Here is a 25,882-nt window from a genome sequence, read left to right as displayed (position 1 = left end):
CTATTCGGTCACTTCGGTGGCAAGAGTGTATATGTTGGTTCGTGCTATTGCACCACCAGTTCGTCCAGCATCGAGGCACCCTGGGCTTTACAAGCTGGACGGAGACAGAGGAGTGGGTAGGGGGGGGGGGGGAGCCTAGTCGGGGTAGGTGTGCCAATCCCACGGCGACGTCACCATGGTGATGCCCCAGGGGATTTATGTGCTGAAGGGCATTGCAATTCGGGTTTTCAATGAGCCTTTTCAGGTGTCTCTAAGCCATTCTTTCCCATCAAGTGAGTTCAAGACGTTGGTTGTTGCGTCGCAGAGTCATACACATGGTTAAAACAGCTGTGGTTAATCACTTAGTACAACACCAGTCCGTATCTCTGCACCATGCTTCGTATCCAGTAATGGCGAGATTTACCAGTTTTTGCCAGCATTGCCACCGTTTCAAACACCGTTTCGGACTTTTCTACGGATACGGGTTTCTTGAAAACGGCGAGGCGTGTAAGCAAACTGTAGGCTCGATGGAATGGAAATATTCGGGAGTGTGGCCAAGCAGAAGGCGACAGCGGCTGCATTCAGAGTTAAGAGGGGCATCAGAAGTTTTCCGATCCAGATTACCCGGGAAGATGTATGCAATCTGTTCTCGCATACTGTCGGCAGGATTACTTTCCGAATCATTTTTCAGCATATGCATGAACTCGAAACTGAAGCTTTCCGACAAACGCTAAAGCCGGCGCTCCCAATTTGTACGAGGTTTAAATTAAATGACCAACTTGAAGGTCAGTGGGTACATTTCACAGCCCTAACCTTCTTAAGACCTAAAACCCTCCAGTATCTGAGCTGCACGCCTGCGAACATGCGCAGACTATTGAGTCAATTTCTACTGGCTCTCAAACAATGTTGCGTAAGCTTTGCAAAATTGCTAACACGGTTTGGTTATTTGGAATATAGTCTCTCTGGTCAGCAATGATCAGTTCAGTGCTGCAGGATGAAGGAGACTGGATAATGATGGGACAGGACATGTTCCAGGCGCGCCCGATCGCCGAGCATTAGCCTTGCAGGGACCCTGATGTGGGGCATGCGCTGAGAGCCCGGTCAGGGCTGTCCTCTCCACGGGCCTCTCAGCCGTGGAGCCAATTAGAGGCAATTCGGCCAGAAATTAGCATTTCAGGACAATGGGTTGAAGGGGAATGAATAACGGTGGAGTAGGACTACATGCGCCTGAGGGGGCCAACCGCCTGAGCCTCACCCCGCACAGGGACCCTTCTGTGGGGTGTGCGACGGTCGCGTGGTCGGGGTCCCCACCCTCTCGCGCTCTTTTCAAATTTGGGTGCGAGGCGGGTCGGGTATTCAAAATCTAAAGCGGCAGTTCCAGGCACAAACTAATATTATTATTAGACTTAATTTGTCCGGAGGTCTCGCCAGAATATGTTTTTAAATATGCTCCAAGAGAGGGACAGTCATTTTAAGAACGCTGGAAGCGTGTACAGCGATTAACAACTTTTGGGACGTGCTTTTTCTTGCCCAACTCAAAATACCTCGACTCTATCCAAGACTAACACATTTTTTCTTAGACTTCAGGACTTTTTGTTTCCAGCACTCATCAGATAAGCACTTCTTTGCGCTATAACCCGTCATTTGTTGAACAAAAGCTTAACATGGATGTCCATTCGCATCAAGGAATAGGAAAGCATGTAGCGTTAAGGCATTTGTGACAACTGATGCAAAACATTTGTCATACATATTTTCGCAGGCGTGTAAGGCCAAAGGTAGCGTTGTTTCTCACGCTCCTGTCCCAAGATGCATTTTAGTGTGATATCTTATACCGTTTTGCAGGATTTTTTCATCGTTTTTTTTTTAAAAATCGCAGTCTAGAACCATACATCCACCATTGTGATCCGTCTTGTGCAATATTAAGATTCACATCCAGCAGCGTCTTCTTGGACTACAAAGACGGACAGTAGCGTTCTTGGGAGGCCTTTCTGTGAATGCACCTCCTCCTGCTTGGTTCATGGGCTAGGATACAAGGCTCTGACCGGGGAGGCCAGGGTTTGAGTCCCGGTGGGATATGAAGGTTGTGCCTTGTTGAGGCATAGGTCTTATTGTTGCCTGCATTTTCCCGAACTAACAAGCTCTTTCTTAGGCCGCCGGCACTCTGCCCCTTGTAATGTGATACATTGGTATGGTAGGCAGCTGCCATGTGAGGAAACCATGCTTTACTTGTGAGAACTACATTCTAGAAGCAGGTACAATATGCTTACAACAAAGTGCCACTGTGCCACTACATGCCACTATGGGTTTAGCCTTCAGTGTTATCCGCTGCAAACAACCAAGACAGAGAACTTCAGTAGCGAAGAGTGGGCTCGTCGCTTGGGACCATTGTCCATTTGGACATTGTTGTCCATTGTCCATAGTTGTTTGGCCCATTTGGACCAAACAACATGTAACACAATGTTAATAAATGGCACATGTTTATAGAATTCAATTTTCATAGATTAAGCATGGCTTTCTGACACGGCAAATGTGGACAATGTTAACAGGTGCCCAACGTGCCGGAGTATTAAATTACAAAGGGCATAGTGACGTCAGCTTGACATAAGCACATTTGCTCCTGCAAATACAGAATACAATTACCATATAAATCACAACACCATGCGTTTGATTTCCGTGACGGTGTGCGCACAGAAAACAAGCACCTTATTTCCCGCACCGGGAATCGAACCCGGGCCTCACGGGTGAGAGCCGTGTATCCTAGCCACTAGACCATGCGGGAGGCGAGTTGTTCATGATGGCCTATGAAGACCTCCCTGCACGTATTTTCACTTTCATAAGAACATCACTTGACGGTAATCTTGATATTACGCAAGACGCAATGCAATGACGGACATATTCTTCTAAATTGGGGTTTCAAAAACAACGACTTGTTGGAAACAACTACAAACCAGTATGACATGTGCCACCAATTTCATGCCAGATCACCGTCTGCGTTAACGTTATAATTCACGGGTGCGGCTGTCCACTGCCTGCGGCACCTGCTCTTTCAGTCTGAGAGATGGAACAGATGCGTCATTTTCGAATGCTGTTGCTGAAATGGCAGATGCCACCAAATCTCTCTTCTTTGCTCTAACTGGAACAAATCCGAAAGATCCCAATCACTCAAAATAGTGTGCTCCTACAAACAACACGTTGACCTACGTAATTTTAGGTCATTGACCTTTCCTGACGCTTAAACAGGCAGTGGAAGATGGCTACGCAGTGACTGTTCCGAATGAATTCACTAGAGAAAAGCAATAGAAACTGCCTCATAAACCAAGATTTGATAAATAATGCAGGTCAGTTTTGACCTTGGTCTGACTTTTATTATTATTCCTATGTCAATGGATTGTGTGCCAGTATAGCTTCGGTTGATATTTTGTTCAAGAAATTATTTCAGATGAGTGTGGCTTCCTCCAACATCCCGTTGTTACACCGCATTATACAATTACTTGGAAATGCTCCTCGCTGACGGCCTCGGCCTAACTTTGACCTACCATACGGCAGAAGCTTGTGAGGTACATATAATGTTTACGTGAAAAGATCTGCTCTTCCATGCTCTACAGCTGTACAACATTTCGCGCGGCTACGCCGCATCGTTCGGAAATCATTTTGAAAAACCTTCGGGTGGAGTCAAATTAACCCACACGTGAACGCGTACTAAGGCATAAAAACATGGGAAGTTTATTTGTCATGCGCATTTTCCCAGTTGCGTAAGGCCAAATGTTGCGTTGTCTCTGACACTGCTGTCTCAAGTTGCACGTTGGTTGCTCATTAGGGTGTGTCATCGAGAGGTGAATCTCTTGGAATCAACCGACACAAAGTTTTTTCTTGGCACACGGATTAATGAGAGCTTTCAGGTCTTTAACACCACATCACTGTTGATATTCGTGACACAAGAGCAGTTTTTCCTTGACACACCAAGAACGTTGTGTTGGATACTAGCGCCACCTATTGTACGCACTGGTATCATCCTCCAACAAGCCTCAAACTTCCCACTTTCTACACTACTAGTACCTGGTGGATTAGGTATGAAATATATATTGTGAAGAGTGCCGCAAAACATTTCCAAACAGCTTTTAACCTGACTTTTGTAGTCAACAACATTACATTTTGGTACAACCCAAAGCTGTGTAGTTATGAGAATGCTCCAGTAGATTGGGGTAGGTCTTACGTTTGCGATTGCTAATGCATCATAGTGATGCTGATTTGCAATTTATATGCTTGTTGTGTTGGCGCTATGGGTTTATTAGTTAAGTTTTTCCGGTACTAAAAAAATGTATTCGATCAATTACTTGCATAAGCATGCCCAAGGCTACACGGTCGCGCACAAAACATTTTTGTTGCTGTGATAGGCCACCCGGCTCCACTGTCCCACCACCAACTACCGACTACACGAAGGCCTTGAGCTACATCAGGCTGCGGAGCGAATCGAATAGGAATCTTACTAATACTATCCTCAAGACCGCGCGGGCAGAAAACAGGGATTTGTGGACCAATGTAGCGATCCCTGTTCATGGTCTAAAAGACGTGATAAAATTGATCGAGAGGGGATTGATATCATCTCAACAGAGCTATCAACAAGAAACCAAAGGAAGAAAGAGAGTAACACAGCAACGCCGTCACCACGAAATTCAAGAACTTTGTCGATGTCGCGAAGTGCAAGTGCAAGCCTCAGCGCAGCTTTCCACGCCCCATTGTCTGCACAGTGTATCAAGTGTTCAGTGTATCAAGTATCAAGAGGAGTTTGCCTTGAACCACCAGTGCATGCACCGGAAGCTTGTCCTGGGGTCGCATGACTGGGATACGACTGTGACTAGGGAGGTTCGCGAGGTGTGGAGGATGGCCTGACAACTCCAGGGGCGTCATGGCTCGGCCGCCTGTGAGGCTGTGTCTGCTGCTGAGACTGAGTCGCCTTCCCCGCCGACTGCTGAGCCCGCGTCGCCTGCTGAGCCAGCGCTGGCTGATGGTGCTGAATTCAAGCCTCCTCCGGAGCCAAGTGGTCTCAGCGCTGGCGACTAAGCCGAGAACACGGATTCATACACGGTTCCGTACATGGCAGAAGGTGACGACGACCCCGATTGTTCGTTTCTGTTGAAGCCGCTGTCACTGTAGGCTGTAACGTTACCGGCCTGAATAACACCGCTTTGGCGGTTGACAGCTACGGATGTCACGTCAGTGTACTAGAATTGCTGACTTTGGGTGTAAGGCGACACCCTATTAGGAATAATTTTTCACTCCTTTTCCCCATATTTTATGTGACCTTTTCACTCCTGCCTGACATTGTCTAATCACGCATGCCAAACCCCTGTTTCTCTTTCAGAGGTTTTCAGATGTCATCCAAAACCGAGCTTACTTGAAACCAGCAAGCATAAACGAGGCTCCACAGAACCTTGACACCTATGGCTATGTCCTGCCTCACCTAACTACATCTGAATCATGTCTATGTATGCACAGAGCAAGGGCGCCAGGTACCTCCGAGCCCAAGAACCCCAGCGACCCAAGCCGCTTGCACGCGTTAAGTTTGGTTTGTTTACAAAATGCATCACAATCGGCATCTGTGCACCAAATGCAAGGCTTTCACGCATCCCCTATTTTTTTGTTTCACCACCACACCACGAAAGCAGAGCGTGGTGCAAACACCAGCAAGGCCTGGTAGAGAATTCTACTCCACGTATTTCTTTTTCCAGAGGAAACTTGATCACTAAATTGTATCACTCCCGAAATGCATGAGTGAAAAGCTCAAGAATTGTCCTCTAAATCAAACCTACAAAATAAATATCACCATTTGAGCACTTATATCAACAGATTTTATGTCAAATCAGCTTATTACAAAGTGTTGCGATTAAAGTACCAGTCTTTACATTTATTTAGCTAATGTTGATTTTCTTGGTATCATGCGAGTGTGATACCACTTTATTCTTCCTTCCTTTTCGATTGCCTTTAGAGATACCATCTGCTGCTCAAAATTCTGACCAATCGCTATGCAAGATGCTCCAACTGCAAACTTGTACATATTTTAGACATAAATTGGATTAATTCGCCCGACACCCAAACTTGTTTGATATATACCCAGGCGTGAACAAGTCACAGGGAATGAAGGAGACAATCTGAACCACGGAGCTTATTTTTACCGCCATTTTTGCCCTATTGAAGCCCCAGTTAACCATTTTCTTGGTTCATGACGGTGCTCAATAATGATAAATCTAAGCCTTCCGAGTGTCTGACTCACCAGGTTACCTGGCAAGGCTATCCCAATGCTGCCATACAGAGCCTTGGGACAGACCTGATGCAGCTAAAACAGAAGTGTTTGATGGCAAAATCTGCCCTCTGGATATGTTTATCATGCACACCTCTGACTTGTTTCGCATTTTAATATCGTAGGTTGGTGGGCATGGTTGATATTTATATTTGGGGGTGAGTGGGATGACTCTGTCTGCCAGGAGACCATGCGAAAGGTACCGGCTTTTATTTTTTGGGCGAGCAGGAAGAAGCCAGTAAGTCCCCTGTGGACCAAATAATTGCTCACCTTACCTGCTTTCAACACATGATTGGTGACCAGAGTTAGCCATTTACTGTTTTGATCCATCGAGTTTCGCCAAAAGACAAATTGCGTTGCCGCAAGGCATGCAATGGGCTTATTTTGTTCCATATCCTTGGTTATTTGCCCCAAATTTCTTAAAGTGGTCCATCATGGCCGTTTTAACCAGATTTTTTTCTATAATTGTCATGGTTTGCTGACTGGCAAATGACTGCACTGTATATATGCATTATATTTTTAACATAGAGATACTCTAAGCTGCATAGCAATTATAATATGGGTTAAATATTAGCATGTGACAAATAGTCAGACCATACCATTTAAAATGTGAAGCCAACATCTCAAATTTTGTCATTAAATATGAATAAACAAGTCTAAATGGATGCATTTACCGCAGCTGAAAAGGCAAACAGCAATACTGGCATGGTCATCCAAAAGTTTTGTTACTTTTGGAGAAAAGAGGTTATTTTGTAGAGCATACCTCTTATTGCCCTTGACATAGATTAACCATGACAATCAGAACAAGTTGTTCAAAGTGATTTAAATGCTTTGATTTGTGTGTTGTCAACTTTGTCTGATGTCAACAAGCATACACAAGTGAACTGAATAATGAAGCAAGTTGAAACCAGCCAAAAAATTAGCTTTCGGTAACGTGTTTTTATCACAAGTGCTGCTGTCAACAGATAGGTGAGTTAAGATGATATTCATCATATGGGCTACTCTAAGTTGGGTTAAGTTGGTCAAGTGCATGGCAAGTGGCAATAGGAATTGTGCAAGAATCAGTAACTCACAACTGCTGCTGTGATACAAGCAGGTTACACAGTATGAGATGATGTAAGGCCTCTTTTGGTCAGGTGTAGGCTACTTTTTTGGAAATAAGCATTGGTATTTGGTAAGAAGCAGTAATAAAATATTTGTTTTCCTGACCCCATCTTAACAGAAGCCAGACGTATGTCTGTTGTGGTTGGTTTGGTGACGGGCTGACGCGTAGGAGTCCAATATTTTTTTTGTTTGAGTGTTTTATGCTTGTTGAATTTTCTGTTGTTATTTTGTCATTGAATTCGCTTGCTTTGTTTTGTTTTAAATGTACTGTGGAAGGAAATTTAAAAGTGCAGCATCAAATTATTGGTGTTGCTAATTTGTTATGCTCATAACACTGTCATGAAATTACTATGCTTTAACACGCGCCCAGTTGGCCGGGTAGATACCCTTCGCTCGGGTGGGGAGGGGTCAATTGGACCTCCCCTTCTGAGATCTCGGGAACTAAGAAAGCTAGAGACACCAAATTTACAGGATGTCTTGACCTGTACGTGAACTCACTCAGGGGGGGTACATTTCAGCTTACTAGGTCATGACCTTCAGGTCAAATAAGGTCAAACAAGGTCAAATTCCAGGTTGGTCTCCGAAGCGCCCCCGGAGCTTAGGCAACTGTCTCTAAGCAAAAGGTCACAAGCACATTTGAGGTTATTGACCTTGTTTGACTCTTTGAAGGTCATGGCGACCAAAATGATACAAGACTACTCCCAGTTTTGCATTTGAATAAGGGACAAAGATCACGCTAGGCGGTATGTTTCTAAAACAAAAAGTTCGACCTATGTCAATTTCGACCTACGTCATTTGGCTTACGTCAATGACCTGTTCTGACCCCTAAGAAGCCAATTGAAGATATATGATGCGGTTCCTGCTGTCAAAAAATTATAAATAAAGACCAGAATGTATCCCATACAGCAGCCCTAGAGTAATAAATCAGGGTGGTTTTGACCTTGTTCTGACCTTCATACCTGACTTTAGGTCAACATAATTTGCTCATTCAATATTTGTGGTGCCTAATAAAGCATCTCAGAGGTGTATGTTTTCGTCAGACACTCCGTCGTTGCATCATATTGAACGATTCCCTAGAAATTGAGTCTGCTGAAACCATGGGCTGACTTTGACGTGTCATAGGTCAGCAAACTCACAAGGTACATCTAAAATTTGTATCTCAAACGATCCGCTATGCAATTTTATGCAGCTATGCAAAATTTGGCGCAACTACGCCGCGCCGTTCAGAAACCATTCGGGAAAAGCCCTCGGTGAGGGGGGGATAAATTTGCCATTCCCCCACCCGAGCGCGTGCTAATGTGTTCTGTTTCTCTTAAATGGCCTAAGATGTTAAACAACGAAATAGTTTTGTGAAGTTCCTGATACTACGTCCATGTCAACCTGAAATAGATGTCTTCGTTGGCTGAAGCATCAGTCACAAGCTCATAAGTTCCATATTTTGTGAATCGATTTTCTCACTCCCGCACGGTTTTTTGCGATGAAATTTTTCACTCCCACCTTAGTTCATAAGCGATCCTAGCTCCCTGGGGCACATTTATCATGCGTTAACATAAGGACTTTTACATTGACCGCCCGCTGGATTCGCGGCATTTGGAAGTGGCCGCTTATGTTTTCCTTGCGGCTGCAGATGTTCATGACAACCAGCACACCACTGTGTGACGTCATCACCGAGTAGCAAAATGACGTGTGTCCTGCAAAGAAATACTGTCTACGGTCCATATACGGTCCTACGGTCAATACATAAAACGCTATATCGCCTCCTATAACATGCATTTTCAAGCAGCCGTAGTCTAGTTTGGCAAAACCTGCTATTCGCATCCTACTGTTTGCACTTTGGGTTATTTACGATGGTAGTCAAGTGATCATCAATAGCGTATTTGCTTAAAGGGAGTGTTTCTCGTTTGTTCGGAGCTCTGAACTGAGATAGCCATTTTCACGATGACATTCAGTGCAGTTCACAGACCTGTCCTCTCAAAAGTTAAAGACACCGATTTTTTAGCTTGACTGCGGGACCTCGCAGCAGCAGGCCCGCGTAATGACCAAGTTGCAGGGGACCCGCGCGATAACCAAGTTGCATCAAACCCACGCGTTCACCAAGTCGCAGCAAACCTGCGCGGCCACCGAATCGCGGCAAACCCGCGCGTTCACCAAGTCGCAACAAACCTGCGCGGCCACCAAGTCGTAGCAAACCCGCGCGATGACCAAGCTGCAAGAAACTTGCGCGGTCACCAGTTCGCAACAAACCCGCGCGGTCATCAGGTTGCTGCAGACCCGCATGGTCACCAAGTTGCAGCAGAACTCGCGCGGTTACCAAGTTACAGCAAACCTGCGTAATGACTAAGTTGCAGCAAACCCGCGCGATAACCAAGTTACAGCGAAGCCGCACGGTCACCAAGTCGCAGCAAACCGGCATGGTCACCAAGTCGCAGCAAACCCGCGTGGTCACAAAGTCACAGCAGACACGCGCGGTCACCAAGTTGCAGCAGACCCGCGGCACCAAGTTGCAGCAGACCCATGCGCTCACCAAGTCGCAGCAGACCCGCGCAGTCACCAGGCTGTAGCAGACTCCCGCGGTCACCAAGTTGCAGCAGATCCGCTCGGCCACCAAGTCGCAGGAGACCCGCACGTTCACCAAGATGCAGCAGACCTGTTCACCAAGTTCACCGAGCTGCAGCAGAACACGTTCACGGAAGCCACGCTGCGGTCTGCACCGGGCTATGGTCCACACGTTAGCAGACTGAAGCTGCGTCCCATCAGCAGTACGCCCGAACCCAAGTACCGTATCACCAGTACGGTCGCGTCGCAGTTTACGTGTGGTAGCGCTGGACCGCCCCCAGGAGCGGGAGCCAGGTGCTCCGATCCCCTCCCGGCTCCAGCTCCTCTCCCAGCTGCAGTCACATCGGCATCTCCGGCCTAGCTGAGCCTCACTCGGACCATCCTCCTCGGACAGTCAGCATGTCTGACCGCTCCTCGGACGAGGCTTACCCTCTCACCGCGCGTCCCGGCGGCGGACGGTCCGAGGACCGTCCTCCGAACACGCGCTCCTCTGGCGGCGACGTCTGGAAGTATTACAGGGCCGCCATAGCCAGCTTTATGGTCGCGTCCGAACGCCTGGCGGCCGGAAGGGGAAGTATTGTTGTCACTGCTGACATCAGGTGAAGGGATGGTAGTTGGGAGAGAAAGCGCTGCAAGATGGGCAAGATGGGCAGCCGGCTGGACTCCTCAACTGAAACAGACCCACGAGAGGACAGGCCCACTCGTGTGTCAGGGTGAGACCCAGACCCGTCATGGTTGACGTTCTCGGACATGGGTCCTGGACAGGGTAGGGATATTCTGAACTATGAAAGCAAAGGCACGTCCCAAATGAGGTCAGCCACTTAAGAGACTTTCAGCGTCCCAAAAAGGATTGCCTCACTCTTGGAGCATAGTTCAAGAACATACGCTGGTGGAACCTCAGTACCGGTTAGTCTAATAATGTGAGTAGTGCCTTTAGGTGGCATTTTTAGATTTTGAATAGCCGCACCCGCCTCGCATTTGAAAACCCGTACACGCCTCGCAAGGAAAGTTTATCCAAAAAGCCCGAATTGATCCCGTTATCCTTATCTTCCATTCGAGGTGAGCATACGTAACACCATGATATTATTGTCAAAATGAGATCAAACCTACAAGTATATTAATTCACAATTACCAGTCGTTTCCTAGGTTGCACAGGTCCATCCTCGCTTTTCGCCCAGCGGAGTACGAGCGTTCTTCAGAGCGGGCTACGTGCGTGGGGTTTCGAGCCATCCTCTCCAAGCATGGTGTGCCGTGCAAATTTGTGCTCTATTTGTGTTTCTTTTCCGACCTTTCTCGCACGGATGCATAACATTCAGCTAACAACGCGCACGATTGAGTCCAGGTCGCTTATCATGCTCAATGAAAATGGCAGGAGAAGTTCAACATCCAGAGGTGGGCGCGAAAAAGAAGAAAATACAGTTGGCAGCACGTGACACCACTGACCTACACGTGAGACACACATACAGACGCGACTAGTCACAACGGGACACGACACGACATGCCGCCTCTCCAATGCTTCATGTCTCCACGTCTTATGATTCCCTCCCCTTCATGCCCTGCCGCCAATCGCTCACTTAACCGCAATACACGCCAGGCCGATCTTGGTTCATTCCCAATACAGTTTGGTGAGCCACCACCTAGTGGTCTGCTTTTAGCCATGAGCATCAGCAATAGACTATCCCTCAAAACAAGTTTGCGGCCTGCGCACCTTTTGTCCGCTGCTCCCATCTAAGTCAGCACCTTGCGATCGGAAACCTGTCCATAGATATTCTATTGTATTTTGTTTACGGACTTGGTGCTTTGTTTCTGCGAACTTTTGCTGAATATGGCCTGAATCGAGTTTCCGACCAGAACGTCATGTGAGAGGTCCGTTTCCTTCTATCGCCGTCTCTCAGCTGGCCAAACGCGGCCGTGGATACAGACTTGCGTAGAATGGTAAGATTCAGATTCAAATCCAGACCAGAACCTGAACAAATGTCCGCCATGTCGCCCGTCGGATGGGAACAGCGGCGGCGGGATCCGTACAGCAGGCGGTGGGGTCCGTGCAACAGGAGTTGGGTCTGAACAACAGGGGCGGGGGTCCGTAAAGCGTACGTTGGGAGCAATACATCATGATAGAGCAGTCTGGTCTGCTCCACTCCATGTGAAGCAAAGCGACGCCGGTAGCGCCCCACCCATTGTGCTAGATATGATCACAAACCATTCGCTAAGATGGTCGCAGATCTGCACGTCGTGTGGCTCTTGCGGTTCCTAATTCAGGTAAAAGACTGTGCGATCTCTCTACATTCTTGTATGGCAGCGCTCTTAATCGTACACGATCCTTGGAAGTTTCTGGGGAAGGACAGCAGATGTCTTGCAAGCAATTGTCTCATCTTTACTGCTCGCTGCGCATGATCTGGTCTCACATGTTTGAGGCTAGCTCCGGAATCTCCTGTTCAGCCTTCGGTCGTAGCTCATTAAAGTGCTCCGTTTTTGGCAGAAGCGCATCCCCCCCGGATTAGCTTCTTCCGGATTAAGGTCAAATGAGCATGCATATCGTTTGAGGTTTGTCATTCTTTCATCACGAGATCTCCAAGTTTAAAGGGTTCACGTCGCGGCATCCCACTCTACGGCGAGCTGGGGCTTGCGAACGCTTGCGAAGTGCTCAAACTCGGGGAGAGCAATCACGTTTAACTTCAGATACGACGTTTGTGTTGGGAGCTTGTCTAGCGAAACTTTCTCCGCCTCATCCTCAGTTGTGACGATTGCAGTCGGTGGCAAGGTACCTGACACCTAAGGGAAGAAGTTTTTGAGTTGCTTCCCCTGGCGCAATACGTTTGTTGGCTTCATCTTCCAGCCCTGCTCAGATTTTCCGAAGAGATGAAGCAGGTGGTCAACAGGCGTGACGTTAACTATGTCTGCACCGCTCACATCCACGTTATTCAGCAACGCACTTTCCTGTAAAACTCACGTTCATCCCTGCCGCCAACAACTTGGCTCGTCCGCGTACAATGCACCAGCATGCAATATCGCTTGAGATCATCGTGTCGACGGGCCATCATCACCCAGTCTCGACCCGTGATCTCACCGTCGATAAAGACATTCTTGTCAGCTGAGTCGGCACAGCAAAAGACGGAATCTGTTTTACTGACTCCAACAGCATTTGGCAACACGTTCCAGGGTCCGTTCAGCACATAAAACGCCACAGGCCTGGCACAGCGAGAGGAAGGGTCGGCACAGTTGACGGCAGATGGCACGGTCGGTATAGCCGACGATGGGGTCCGACCAACAGACGGTGCGGTCCGCACAACAGGCGGCGGGATCCCCACAGCAGACGGTGCGGCCCGTACAGCAGGGGTGGGGTCCGTTCAACAGGAGGCGGGGTCCTTACAGCAGGTGATGGCCCCGAACAACAGGCGGTGAGGTCCTTACAGCAAGCGGTGGGGTCCGTGCAACAGACGGTGGGTTTCGTGAAGCAGGCAGTGTGGTCCGTACAACAGACGGTGGGGTCAGTGCAAAAGGCGGCGGGATCCGTACAACGTACGGCGGTACCAATACACCACGAAAGAACAGTCTGGCTATGTTCGGTCACTTCGGCGGCAAAAGTGTATTTGTTGGTTCGTGCTATTGCACCACCAGTTCGTCCAGCATCGAGGTACCCTGTGCTTTTCAAGCTGGGCGGGGTCAGAGGAAGAGTGGGGGGGGGGGGGGGGGGGGTCGGAGCCTTGTCGGCCTAGGTCTGCCAATTCCACGGCGACAGCACTATGGGGATGCACCAAGCAATGTATGTGCTGAAGGGCACCACAATGCGGGTTGTCAATAAGCCTTCTCAGGTCTATCTAAGCCGTTCTTTCCCATTAAGTGAGTTCATAAATGAGCATCAAAAGACTTTGTTACAGCGTAATATAACTATTATCGCACTTCACGGATTTAATTTTCATGATCCGGTCCGGTCCAGTTCGGCTAGTCTAGACTCAATCCGGCCGCCAATCCGCTTTTCGCAGAAGTCTCAGTGCAATCCGGTCCAGGCCGCTTTAGGAGAAAAGCTTTTCAAAAGAATTCGCGCAAATCCGCTTGCATATTTAGGGACTTTTAAAAGCTTGACGGTAAATTTGGTTCATCTGGGTATCTTGAATTTAAGAAACTTGTTGATTTCCATTGCGAAATGGGCCCTAAGTTGCCTTTGGCAGGGGGGGGGGGGGGTGCAAAATGCCAAACACAGCTGGTTGCTGGTAAGGAGAGTGATTTGACATGAGGATGACAAAAAATAGGCGCATCACATCATCTATCGTATCACAGATATTTGAGCCAAGATATCACCATTGCCACCACCTTACAGGAATCAAAAGTAATTCCTGCTTTCGATAACTTAAAGACAGAAGCGCAATCTTTTACATTTTCAGACTCCACGTTACCTAGATACCCCCATACCAATACCCATACCCCTAGACACCTACACATACCAATACACAGTTTTGGCGGCACATGGTTGAAAAGCGCAAAAGATATGTAATATAAAATTAAATATAAAATTAACATAAAATCAAATATAAAGTTAACATGAAATTAGACATAAAACTAGTGTGAAATTGAATATACAATTAATATTAAACTAACCTTAAAATTTATTATCAAAATTTCAAAAGTTATTTTTGAGGTTGCTTAAGCTGCCGTAGTGTGGTGTTCCCACTCCGTTAGCCCTCATATGTAATATATAATATAATATATAGCATGTAATAGCCCTAAACCTTTAGCATGCGATACTATACCGGGTACGTGTCACAAATTAAATTCCAGACAATGACGGTGTTTGCTGGGGAATGTCGTTTACGAGCTATCTTAAAACTCTACAACCATTTAGTTTCAGTTCCATGGAAACGTCTCCCAAGATAAACATGGCTAAGCCCTCTATATTCGGCAACCTACGCAACCTAACCAACTGCGAGCAGGTAAACACTACTCTGCGCTATAAGCCGTCATTCGCTGACCGACAGCTTAACATGGATGTCCATTCGCATCACGCAAAAGGAAAGCATGTAGCATGTTAAGGCGTGTCACAACTTATGACGAACACTTGTCATGCACATTTCACAGGTGTGCAAAGCGAAAAGTAGCGTTGTTTCACATGCTCCTGTCTCAAGGTGCATTTTAAGTGCATATCTCATACCGGTTTGCAGTGTTTTTCATCGTTCTTCTACAAATCGTAATCTAGAAGTATACGGCCGCATTGCGATCCGTCTTGAGTGACATTCAGACTTATGTTCGGCAACGTTTTTAGTGGAGTTGAAAGGTGCACAGAGAGGCCTTCAGAGGCCTCCCCACCGACATCAGTGCTCCCGCGTGGTCTAGTGGCTAGGATACGCAGTTCTATCCCCTGAGGCCCCGGGTTCGATTCCCAGGACGGGAAATGGGGTCACTGATTTCAGCGTGCACTCCAGTACAGAGGGTAAAATTGACACCGACAACTTAGGTATCAAATGATGAAAACGCTTATTCACCTTGTGAATTTGCCGAACAGGCATTCAACTAGGGCCAGAGGGACAAGCTCCGTGTGCGATATTGGAGGTTATGGAGAAAGTTGAGTGCGCGCACATAGCTGTCAACAAGTTTTAATTGTTTTGAAAAGCTGGCAAATCAATGGATTCAAGTGACCGGCCGACTCAACTCAAGCCGACTCCCCAGCCTGTTTATTGCCTGCATCACATGACTTAGTTTGGGAGGACACTTAACGTGTTTGATGAAGTGAGCGGGGAGAGGCATTATCAAGAAGAGTGCATGTGTCTAAGCGTTTTTGAGAACTGTTTAGAACCATTTTCCGAAATCATGCGAGGAGGAGTGCTTTTGTTTTCAATTTCATTAATTGGAATGTATATGGTTTTGTAATCCTTTTGACTGTCGAGAACATTCATTTCAAAGGGACGCAATGCCAGATAGAGCTATGGCGGAAAATATTCTTGCGATACATAACTATATACTTACACAAATTACAGGCAAAGAGAATGGCAACTTATAGGTAAATTTGACCATTCAGCTCACAAGAGAGAGAGAGAGAGAGAGAGAGAGAGAGAGAGAGAGAGAGAGAGAGAGAGAGAGAGAGAGAGAGAGAGAGAGAGAGAGAGAGAGAGAGAGAGAGAGAGAGAGAGAGAGAGAGAGAGAGAGAGAGAGAGAGAGAGAGAGAGAGAGAGAGAGAGAGAGAGAGAGAGAGAGAGAGAGAGAGAGAGAGAGAGAGAGAGAGAGAGAGAGGACTACATACGAGAAGTTTTCATTCCTGTCCACTTGTGACGATTTTTAAAACTCTGGCCCCTCCATCATTTGGAGAAATCGAAACCCAGGTCTGCACACATATGCTAGGAGCTGCTTTTTCGCTGAGTTGGAAGCCAGAGAATGGGTGGGGCCGCTACATCAATCGATGCATATCAAAGTTTCCTTTAATCAATGTGCACACTGAACGATCCTGGCTCTAGTCCTGGCCAGGCAAACTCCCTTTACGTTTTCCATTTAAATCATCACTTTCGTTGCTAAATCTTACACAATCGGCTCGCTGGTCATATGCATCTGCCGCTTACAAATTGTTCGTTATCGGCACGTAGACAGCCTGATGTTCCTGCCGCTCCGTTACGAATATGTCTCCGTGTGTACGTCTTCACTCGTGGCGAATTGTTTCAGCACAATATCTTTCCTACCACCGGTTACATAGCACAGTGCATTTCTTTCCGCCATGTACAAACGATGCGGCTTCCACTGGTTACCACTCTTGCAGCGCTTTCTTTCCTACCTTCCCTTCAGACATGAGGTCAGACATGCTGACTGTCCGAGGAGGATGGTCCGAGTGAGGCGCAGATAAGGCCGGAGAGGCCGATGTGACTGCAGCTGGGAGAGGAGCTGGAGCCGGGAGGGATCGGAACAGCCGGCTCGCGCTGCTGGGGGAGGTCCAGCGCTACGACACGTGAACTGCGACGCGGCCGTACTGGTGACGCGGTACTGGCGTTGGGACGTACTGCTGGTGGGGTGCAGCTTCAGTGTGCTAAAGGGTTGACCATAGCCTGAAGCAGACCGCAGCGTTGCTTCCGTGAACGTCTTCTGCTGCAGCTTGGTGAACTTGGTGAACAGGTCTGCTGCAGCTTGGTGAACGCGCAGGTCTGCTGCGACTCGTTGACCGCGCGGGTCTGCTGCGACTTGGTGACCGCACAGCTCTGCTGCAACTTGGTGATCGCGGGCCTGCCGCAGCTTTGTGACCGCGCGGGTTTGCTGCAACCTGATGACCGCACAGGTCTGCAGCAACCTGATTACCGCGCCGGTTTGCTGCAACCTGGTGACAGCGTGGGTCTGCTGCGACTTGGTGACAGCACGGGTCTACCGCAACTTGGTGGTCGCGGGTCTGCTGCAACCTGATTACCGCACAGGTCTGCAGCAGCCTGATGATCGCGCGGGTTTGATGGAACTTGGTTATCGGGCGGGTCCGCTGCAACTTAGTCATTACGCGGACCTGCTGCTGCGTGGTCTCGCGATCAAGCTAAACAATCAGTGTCTTAAACTTTTGATAGGACAGGCTGTGATCTGCATTGAATGCCACCTGGAAAATTGCTATCTAAGTTCAGAATTCTGCACAAACGAGAAATTCTCCCTTTAATCAAATACGCTGTTCATAATCACCTGGCTACCAAGTGTGCCAATAGTGCAACAAGTATGATGCGAATAGCAGGTTTTACCAAACTAGACTACCGCTGCTTGAAAATGCATGCTATAAGAGATGATATTTCGTTTAATTTCTGTTTCTGTTAGTCCATAAATATGGACCGTACGCATGATTTCTTTGCAGATTGAAAAAATGTCATCACCGTTGGTAAACGCTGCTCTACCGAGATGGTGATTTGCGGACGATCGTTGGCTCAGAAGTACCTGGCCGGCTGGTTCCCCACTACACCGAATGTGGATGACGTGTTAGACAGACACATGTCGTTTTGCTACTGAGTGATGACGTCACACAGTGATGTGCTGGTTGTCACAGACATCTGCAGCCGCAAGGAAAACATAAGAGGCCACCTCCAAATGCCGCGATTCCAGTGGGCGGTCAATGTAAAAGTCCTTATCTTCGCGCATGATGACCGTGACGTCGCGCCTGTGACATCCAATGTAAAGAGGATATATCCTTATTACCTGAGATATTTCGGACTTGGCTCAAGTTGCTTCCGGTGACCACGAATCCTCTGAAGAGCCTTGGAAGCAAGCGTGACTTGTCCCTCGGCTCTTTCCGTGCAACGTCATAATGTTCATGCTCGATTCTGACGATCTGAGAAGAAGCGGAAGATCCTTACGGCAATCACTCAGCGCTTGCTACTGAGGATTTTTTCTCTTTTTCGGGGAACAGGAAGGCAATGTGGATAGCTTGTCGCGCGTCATTCTCCCTCGCTTCCACAGGCACTTCCTTCCTTTGGTTGTTGTGCGATGCGCTGTTGAACAATCCTTTATTATGGCGTAGGGAATTATGCTATATTCAAATTATCACCCGTCATGCCAGTATCTATTTATCCTCACATCATTATCTGTGTCTAACACGAAAAATTTGCTGGAGCTCAGATCTTTTTGGTACACAAATGCACCTTTAAAATTACCGCAAACTTCCATTGCACACATAGGTATCTATGGCAAAGTCAGAGTAGTTTTGCCGTCCAGATTTTTATGACGCTTCCAAGGGTGCAGCCTACTTCTACGCGTCTTAAGCAGCTAACGTTATTTATACTACATAACGCTCTCAGTTATGTGATTCAAGTCCGCCATTCACCCAACAGTAAACTTTTCTGAGAGCTATCCGTCTATCACATCGCTCGCATTGGCTCATCAAGATATGTTTCAGTGCAGGAGCGTAAGCAAAATTTCGCAGTCGTTGAGGAGCTTGACTCGAAAATATTCACTGGAATAAAATAAAAAATGGATATGTACTTGCGACCAGTTGACTGCTCCCATGTCACTACGCGTTGCTCTGAAACAGGGAATTATGTTGATGTTAACCGAAGCGTGTCCATGTGTGCCTACATTCTGGGACAGGATGTTATGTCCCTGCATAGTCCTCCAGCATGGGTCAAAATGCATCGGCCGGGAATCGAACCCGGGCCGCCCGCGTGGCAGGCGAGCATTCTACCACTGAACCACCGATGCTTCTGAATCGTATTGTTGTTGGATTTTTCAGAAATTGCTTCAGAAAATTTCATATGAATATTTCGACTCTACATTATTTGACCAGCTTCCCCCACCAGGGCTGTAATCTTGTTCCATTTATGTACATCGAGTCACTACTTTATGTTGAAATATCACTACCTTCGATCTCTAGCCGTGAAGAGTATGTTGCACGCCCCATTCAGTCGTTGTCGAACGTCTCTCAGTTCACCCATAACCGCTGTTCGTAACGTGCCGTGGCAAATATATTGGACCAGTCCCAGCGGGCTGGACATCTATACTGAAACAGACCCACGAAAGGACAGGCCCATTCGTGTGTCAGGATGGGACCCAGGCCCGTAATGGTTGACGCTCTCGTATATATAAGTATATATAAGTCACCCGTATAGGCGTTCGGAGGTGACCATAAAGCTGGTTATGGCGACGCCGTAATACTTTCAGACGTCGCCACCAGAGGAGCGCGTGTACGGATGACGGTCCTCGGACCGTCCGCCGCCGGGACGCGCGGTGAGAAGGTAAGCCTCGTCCGAGGAGTGGTCAGACATGCAGACTGTCAGAGGAGGATGCCGCCGCTGCCGAGACGGGCGGTGAGAGGATAAGCCTTGTCCGAGGAGCGGTCAGACGTTCTGACTGTCCTAGGAGGATGCCGCCGCTGCCGATACGGGCGGTGAGAGGATAAGCTTCGTCCGAGGAGCAGTCAGACATGCTGACAGTCCTAGGAGGATGGTCCGAGTGATGCGCAGATAAGGCCGGAGAGGCCGATGCGACTGCAGCTGGGAGAGGAGTTGGAGCCGGGAGGGGATCGGAGCATCTGGCTGCCGCTGCTGGGGGCGGTCCAGCGCTACCACACGCGAACTGCGACGCGGCCTTACTGGTGATGCGGTACTGGAGTTCGGGCATACTGCTGATAGGGTGCAGCTTCAGTCTGCTAGCGTGTGGACCATAGCCTCAAGCAGACCGCAGAGCAGCTTCCGTGAACGTCTTCTGCTGCAGCTTGGTGACCGCATGGGTCTGCTGCAACTTGGTGGTCGCGGGTCTGCTGCAACTTGGTTATCGCGCGGGTTCGCATGCGACTTGGTAGCCGCGCAGGTTTGCTGCGACTTGGTGAATGCGCGGATTTGCTGCAAGTTGGTTGCCGCGCGGGTCCGCTGAAACTTAGTCGTTACACGGACCTGCCGCTGCGAGGTCTCGTAGTCAGGCTAAAAAATCAGTGTCTTAAACTTTTAAGAGGACAGATCTGTGAACTGCACTGAATGCCATCTTGAAAATGACTATCTCAATTCAGAACCCCGTACAAACAAGAAACACTATCTTTAAGCAACGCTGTTCATGATCACTTCACTACCATCGTAAATAACCAATAGTGCAACAAGCATAATGCGAATAGCAAGTTTTGCCAAACTAGACTACGGCTGCTTGAAAATGCATGATATAAGAGACGATATAGCGCTTTATTTCTGTTTCTGCTAGTCATAAATATGGACCGTAGGCACGATTTCCTTGCAGGCCACACGCGTTCTGCTACTCAGTGATGACGTCACACGGTGGTGTGCTGGTTGTCGCGGACATCTGCAGCCGCAAGGAAAACATAAGACGCTACTTCCAAACGCCGCGAATCCAGCGGGCGATCAATGTAAAAGTCTATCTTCACGCATGATGAACGTGACATCGCTCCTGTAACATCCAATTGAAAGAGGATGTATTATAATTCTCTGAGATATTTCGACTTTACCTGAAATTGCTTCCGGTGACGACGAATCCTCTAAAGAGTTTTGGAAGCAAGCGTGATTTGTCTCTCGGTTCTTTACGTGCAACATCATAATGTTTATGTTCGATTTTGAGAATCTCAGAAGGAGCGCTAGATCCTTACGGAAATGACTCAGCGTTTGCTACTTTGGATGTTTTTCTTCTTTTTTTGGGGGGAGGGGGGCAGGACGGCAATGTGGTTAGTTTGCCACGCGTCACTCTCTCTCGCTTCCACAGGCACTTGCTTCGTTTTGGTTGTTGTTCGATGCGCTGTTGAACGATGCTCTACTACGGCGTAGAGAATTATGGATGGTTCAAAGTATCACCCATCATGCCAGCATCTATTTATTCTCACATCATCATGTGTGTTTAACGCGCATAATATGCCAGAGATCGGATATTTTTGGTCACCCAAATGCACCTTTACAATTGCCGCAAACTTTCCTTGCACACATAGGTATCTATGGCAAAGCCAGAGTAGTTATGCCATCCAGATTTTTACGACGCTTCCAAGGGTGCGGCCTACTTCTAGGCGTCTTAAGCAGTTAACGTTCTTTAAACTAGATGACTTTCTCGGTTATGTGGTTGAAGTCCGCCGTTCACCCAACTGTAAGCTTTTCTGAGAGTTATCCAGCTATCACATCACTCGCATCGGCCCATCAGGAAATGTTTCTGTGCGGGGGCGTAGGCAGAATATCGCAATCGTTGAGGAGCTTGGCTCCAAAATGTTTACTGGAAGCAAATCAAAAGCAAAAAATGGACGTGTGCTCGTGAACAGTTGACTGCTCTCGTGTCACTACTCGTTGCTCTGAAACAGGGAATTATGTTGATGATGTTAACCAAGCGCGTCCATGCGTGTTTCCATTCTGAGACAGGAAGTTCTGTCCCTGCATATCCCTCTATCAGGGGGCAAAATGCATCGGCCGGGAATCGAACCCGGGCCGCCCGCGTGGCAGGCGAGCATTCTACCACTGAACCACCGATGCTTCTGCAAATTGAAGTTGCTGGATTTTTCAAAACGTGTGCAACAAAATTGATATTAACACTTCGGCTGTATAGTTTTCAGCCAGTCTCCCCCCACGCGGCTGTGGTGTATTTCCATTAATGAACATTGAGTCGCTTCTTTACGTTAAAATATCACTACCTTCGATTTCCAGCGCGCTAAAACTATGTTGCACCTGTCATTCAGTCGTTGTCGAACGTCTCTCGGTTCACTCATAACCGCTGTTCGTAACGTGCCGTGACAAATATCTTGTACTAGAACCAGTGGGCTGGACACCTCAACTGGAACAGACCCACGAGAGGACGGGCCCACTCGTGTGTCAGGGTGAGACCCAGACCCGTCATGGTTGACGTTCTCGGACATGGGTCCTGGACAGGGTAGGGATATTCTGAACTATGAAAGCAAAGGCACGTCCCAAATGAGGTCAGCCACTTAAGAGACTTTCAGCGTCCCGAAAGGGATTGCCTCACTCTTGGAGCATAGTTCAAGAACATACGCCGGTGGAACCTCAGGACCGGTTAGTCTAATAATGGAAGTGAGTAGTGCCTTCTGGTGGCATTTTTAGATTTTGAATAGCCGTACCCGCCTGGCATTTGAAAACCCGTACACGCCTCGCAAGGAAAGTTTATCCAAAAAGCCCGAATTGATCCCGTTATCCTTATCTTCCATTCGAGGTGAGCATACGTAACACCATGATATTATTGTCAAAATGAGATCAAACCTACAAGTATATCAATTCACAATTACCGGTCGTTTCCTAGGTTGCACAGGTCCATCCTCGCTTTTCGCCCAGCGGAGTACGAGCGTACTTCAGAGCGGGCTACGTGCGTGGGGTTTCGAGCCATCCTCTCCAAGCATGGTGTGCCGTGCAAATTTGTGCTCTATTTGTGTTTCTTTTCTGACCTTTCTCGCACGGATGCATAACATTCAGCTAACAACGCGCACGATTGAGTCCAGGTCGCTTATCATGCTCAATGAAAATGGCAGGAGAAGTTCAACATCCAGAGGTGGGCGCGAAAAAGAAGAAAATATGGTTGGCAGCACGTGACACCACTGACCCACACGGGAGACACACATACAGACGCCACTGGTAACAAAGGGACACGACGCGACATGCCGCCTCCCCAATGTTTCATGTCTCCACGTCTTACGGTTCAGTCCCCTTCATGCCCTGCCGCCAATCGCTCACTTAACCGCAATACACGCCAGGCCGATCTTGGTTCATTCCCAATACAGTTTGGTGAGCCACCACCTAGTGGTCTGCTTTTAGCCATGAGCATCAGCAATAGACTATCCCTCAAAACAAGTTTGCGGCCTGCGCACCTTTTGTCCGCTGCTCCCATCTAAGTCAGCACCTTGCGATCGGAAACCTGTCCATAGATATTCTATTGTATTTTGTTCACGGACTTGGTGCTTTGTTTCTGCGAACTTTTGCTGAATATGGCCTGAATCGAGTTTCCGACCAGAGCGTCATGTGAGAGGTCCGTTTCCTTCTATCGCCGCCTCTCAGCTGGCCAAACGCGGCCGTGGATACAGACTTGCGTAGAATGGTAAGATTCAGATTCAAATCCAGACCAGAACCTGAACAAATGTCCGCCATGTCGCCCGTCGGATGGGAACAGCGGCGGCGGGATCCGTACAGCAGGCGGTGGGGTCCGTGCAACAGGAGTTGGGTCTGAACAACGGGGGCGGGGGTCCGTAAAGTGTACGGTGGGAGCAATACATCATGATAGAGCAGTCTGGTTTGCTCCATGTGAAGCAAAGCGACGCCGGTAGCGCTGCACCCATTGTGCTAGATATGATCACAAACCATTCGCTAAGATGGTCGCAGATCTGCACGTCGTGTGGCTCTTGCGGTTCCTAATTCTGGTAAAAGACTGTGCGCTCTCTCTACATTCTTGTATGGCAGCGCTCTTAATCGCACACGATCCTTGGAAGTTTCTGGGGAAGAACAGCAGATGTCTTGCGAGCAGTTGTCTCATCTTTACTGCTCGCTGCGCATGATCTGGTCTCCCATGTTTAAGGCTAGCTCCGGAATCTCCTGTTCAGCCTTCGGTCGTAGCTCATTAAAGTGCTCCGTTTTTGGCAGAAGCGCACCCTCCCCGGATTAGCTTCTTCCGGATTAAGGTCAAATGAGCATGCATATCGTTTGAGGTTTGTCATTCTTTCATCACGAGATCTCCAAGTTTAAAGGGTCCACGTCGCGGCATCCCACTCTACGGCGAGCTGGGGCTTGCGAACGCTTGCAAAGTGCTCGAACTCGGGGAGAGCAATCACGTTTAACTTCAGAAACGACGTGTGTGTTGGGAGCTTGTCTAGCGAAACTTTCTCCGCCTCATCCTCAGTTGTGACGATTGCAGTCGGTGGCAAGGTACCTGACACCTAAGGGAAGAAGTTTTTGAGTTGCTTCCCCTGGCGCAATCCGTTTGTTGGCTTCATCTTCCAGCCCTGCTCAGATTTTCCGAAGAGATGAAGCAGGTGGTCAACAGGCGTGACGTTAACTATGTCTGCACCGCTCACATCCACGTTATTCAGCAACGCACTTTCCTGTAAAACTCACGTTCATCCCTGCCGCCAACAACTTGGCTCGTCCGCGTACAATGCACCAGCATACAATATCGCTTGAGATCCTCGTGTCAACGGGCCATCATCACCCAGTCTCGACCCGTGACCTCACCATCGATAAAGACATTTTTGTCAGCTGAGTCGGCACAGCAAAAGATGGAATCTGCTTTACTAAATCCAACAGCATTTGGTAACACGTTGCAGGGTCCGTGCAGCACATAAAACGCCACAGGCCTGGTACGGCGAGAGGAAGGGTCGGCACAGTAGACGGCAGATGGCACGGCCGGTATAGCCGACGATGGGGTCCGACCAACAGACGGTGCGGTCCGCACAACAGGCGGCGGGATCCCCACAGCAGACGGTGCGGCCCGTACAGCAGGGGTGGGGTCCGTTCAACAGGAGGCAGGGTCCTTACAGCAGGTGATGGCCCCGAACAACAGGCGGTGAGGTCCTTACAGCAGGCGGTGGGGTCCGTGCAACAGACGGTGGGTTTCGTAAAGCAGGCAGTGTGGTCCGTACAACAGACGGTGGGGTCAGTGCAAAAGGCGGCGGGATCCGTACAACGTACGGCGGTACCAATACACCACGAAAGAACAGTCTGATAATATTCGGTCACTTCGGCGGCAAGAGTGTATTTGTTGTTTCGTGCAATTGCACCACCAGTTCGTTCAGCATCGAGGTACCCTGTGCTTTGCAAGCTGGGCGGGGTCAGAGGAAGAGGGGGGGGGGGGGGGGCGGGTGTCGGAGCCCAGTCGGGATAGGTCTACCAATCCCACGGTGACATCACCATTATGTGTTGAATGGCGCCACAATACGGGTTTTCAATAAGCCTTTTCGAATGTTTCTAAGCCGTTCTTTCCCATAAATTGAGTTCAAGACGTTGGTTAGTGCGTCGCAGAGTCATACCCATGGTTAAAACAGCTGTGGCTGGTCACCAAGTGCAGCACCAGTCCGTATTACTGCACCATGCTTCGTATCCAATAATGGCGACTTTTACCAATTGTTGTCATCTTTACCACCCTTCAAATACCGTTTCGGACTTGCTGTACGGACACGGGTTTCTTGAAACCGGCGACGCGTATAAGCAAACTGTCGGCTCGATGGAATATAAATATTCGGAAGGGTAACCAAACATAAGGTGATAGCGGTTGCATTCATTGTTAAGAGGGGCATCAGAAGATTTCCACTCTGGATTAGCCGGGAAGAGATATGCAATCTGATCTCGCATGATGTCGGCAGGATCACTTTTCCGAATCGCATTTCAGCATGTACATGAACTCGAAACTGAAACTTTTCGACAAACGCTCAAGCGGGCGTTCCAAATTTGTATGAAATTTATATGAAATGGTCATCTCGAAGGTCAGTGGGCGCATTTCACAAACCTGCCCTTATTAAGACATAAAGCCCTCTATTATCTGAGCTGCACGCCCGCGAACATGCGCAGACTATTGGGTCGATTTTTATTGGCTCTCAACCAA

General features: G+C 48.4%; 3 non-coding genes across 3 annotated transcripts; all 3 read right to left on the bottom strand.

Annotated features, from left to right (window-relative positions):
- Positions 1 to 2,686: 2,686 nt before the first annotated feature.
- Positions 2,687 to 2,758, bottom strand: TRNAE-CUC (transfer RNA glutamic acid (anticodon CUC)). The gene has a single exon. It is a non-coding gene; the product is annotated as a tRNA-Glu (tRNA).
- Positions 2,759 to 19,001: 16,243 nt separating this feature from the next.
- Positions 19,002 to 19,072, bottom strand: TRNAG-GCC (transfer RNA glycine (anticodon GCC)). The gene has a single exon. It is a non-coding gene; the product is annotated as a tRNA-Gly (tRNA).
- A 2,679-nt stretch (positions 19,073 to 21,751) lies between these two features.
- TRNAG-GCC (transfer RNA glycine (anticodon GCC)) lies at positions 21,752 to 21,822 on the bottom strand. Its single transcript has one exon. It is a non-coding gene; the product is annotated as a tRNA-Gly (tRNA).
- Between the last annotated feature and the right edge of the window lie 4,060 nt (positions 21,823 to 25,882).

The sequence above is a fragment of the Pollicipes pollicipes genome, unplaced genomic scaffold, assembly GCF_011947565.3.
Source record: "Pollicipes pollicipes isolate AB1234 unplaced genomic scaffold, Ppol_2.1 Scaffold_5282;HRSCAF=6240_pilon_pilon_pilon, whole genome shotgun sequence".
In the NCBI taxonomy this organism is placed as follows: domain Eukaryota; kingdom Metazoa; phylum Arthropoda; class Thecostraca; order Pollicipedomorpha; family Pollicipedidae; genus Pollicipes; species Pollicipes pollicipes.
The sequence above is the reverse complement of the archived record's forward strand: the minus strand, read 5'-3'. Positions and strand labels throughout refer to the sequence as shown.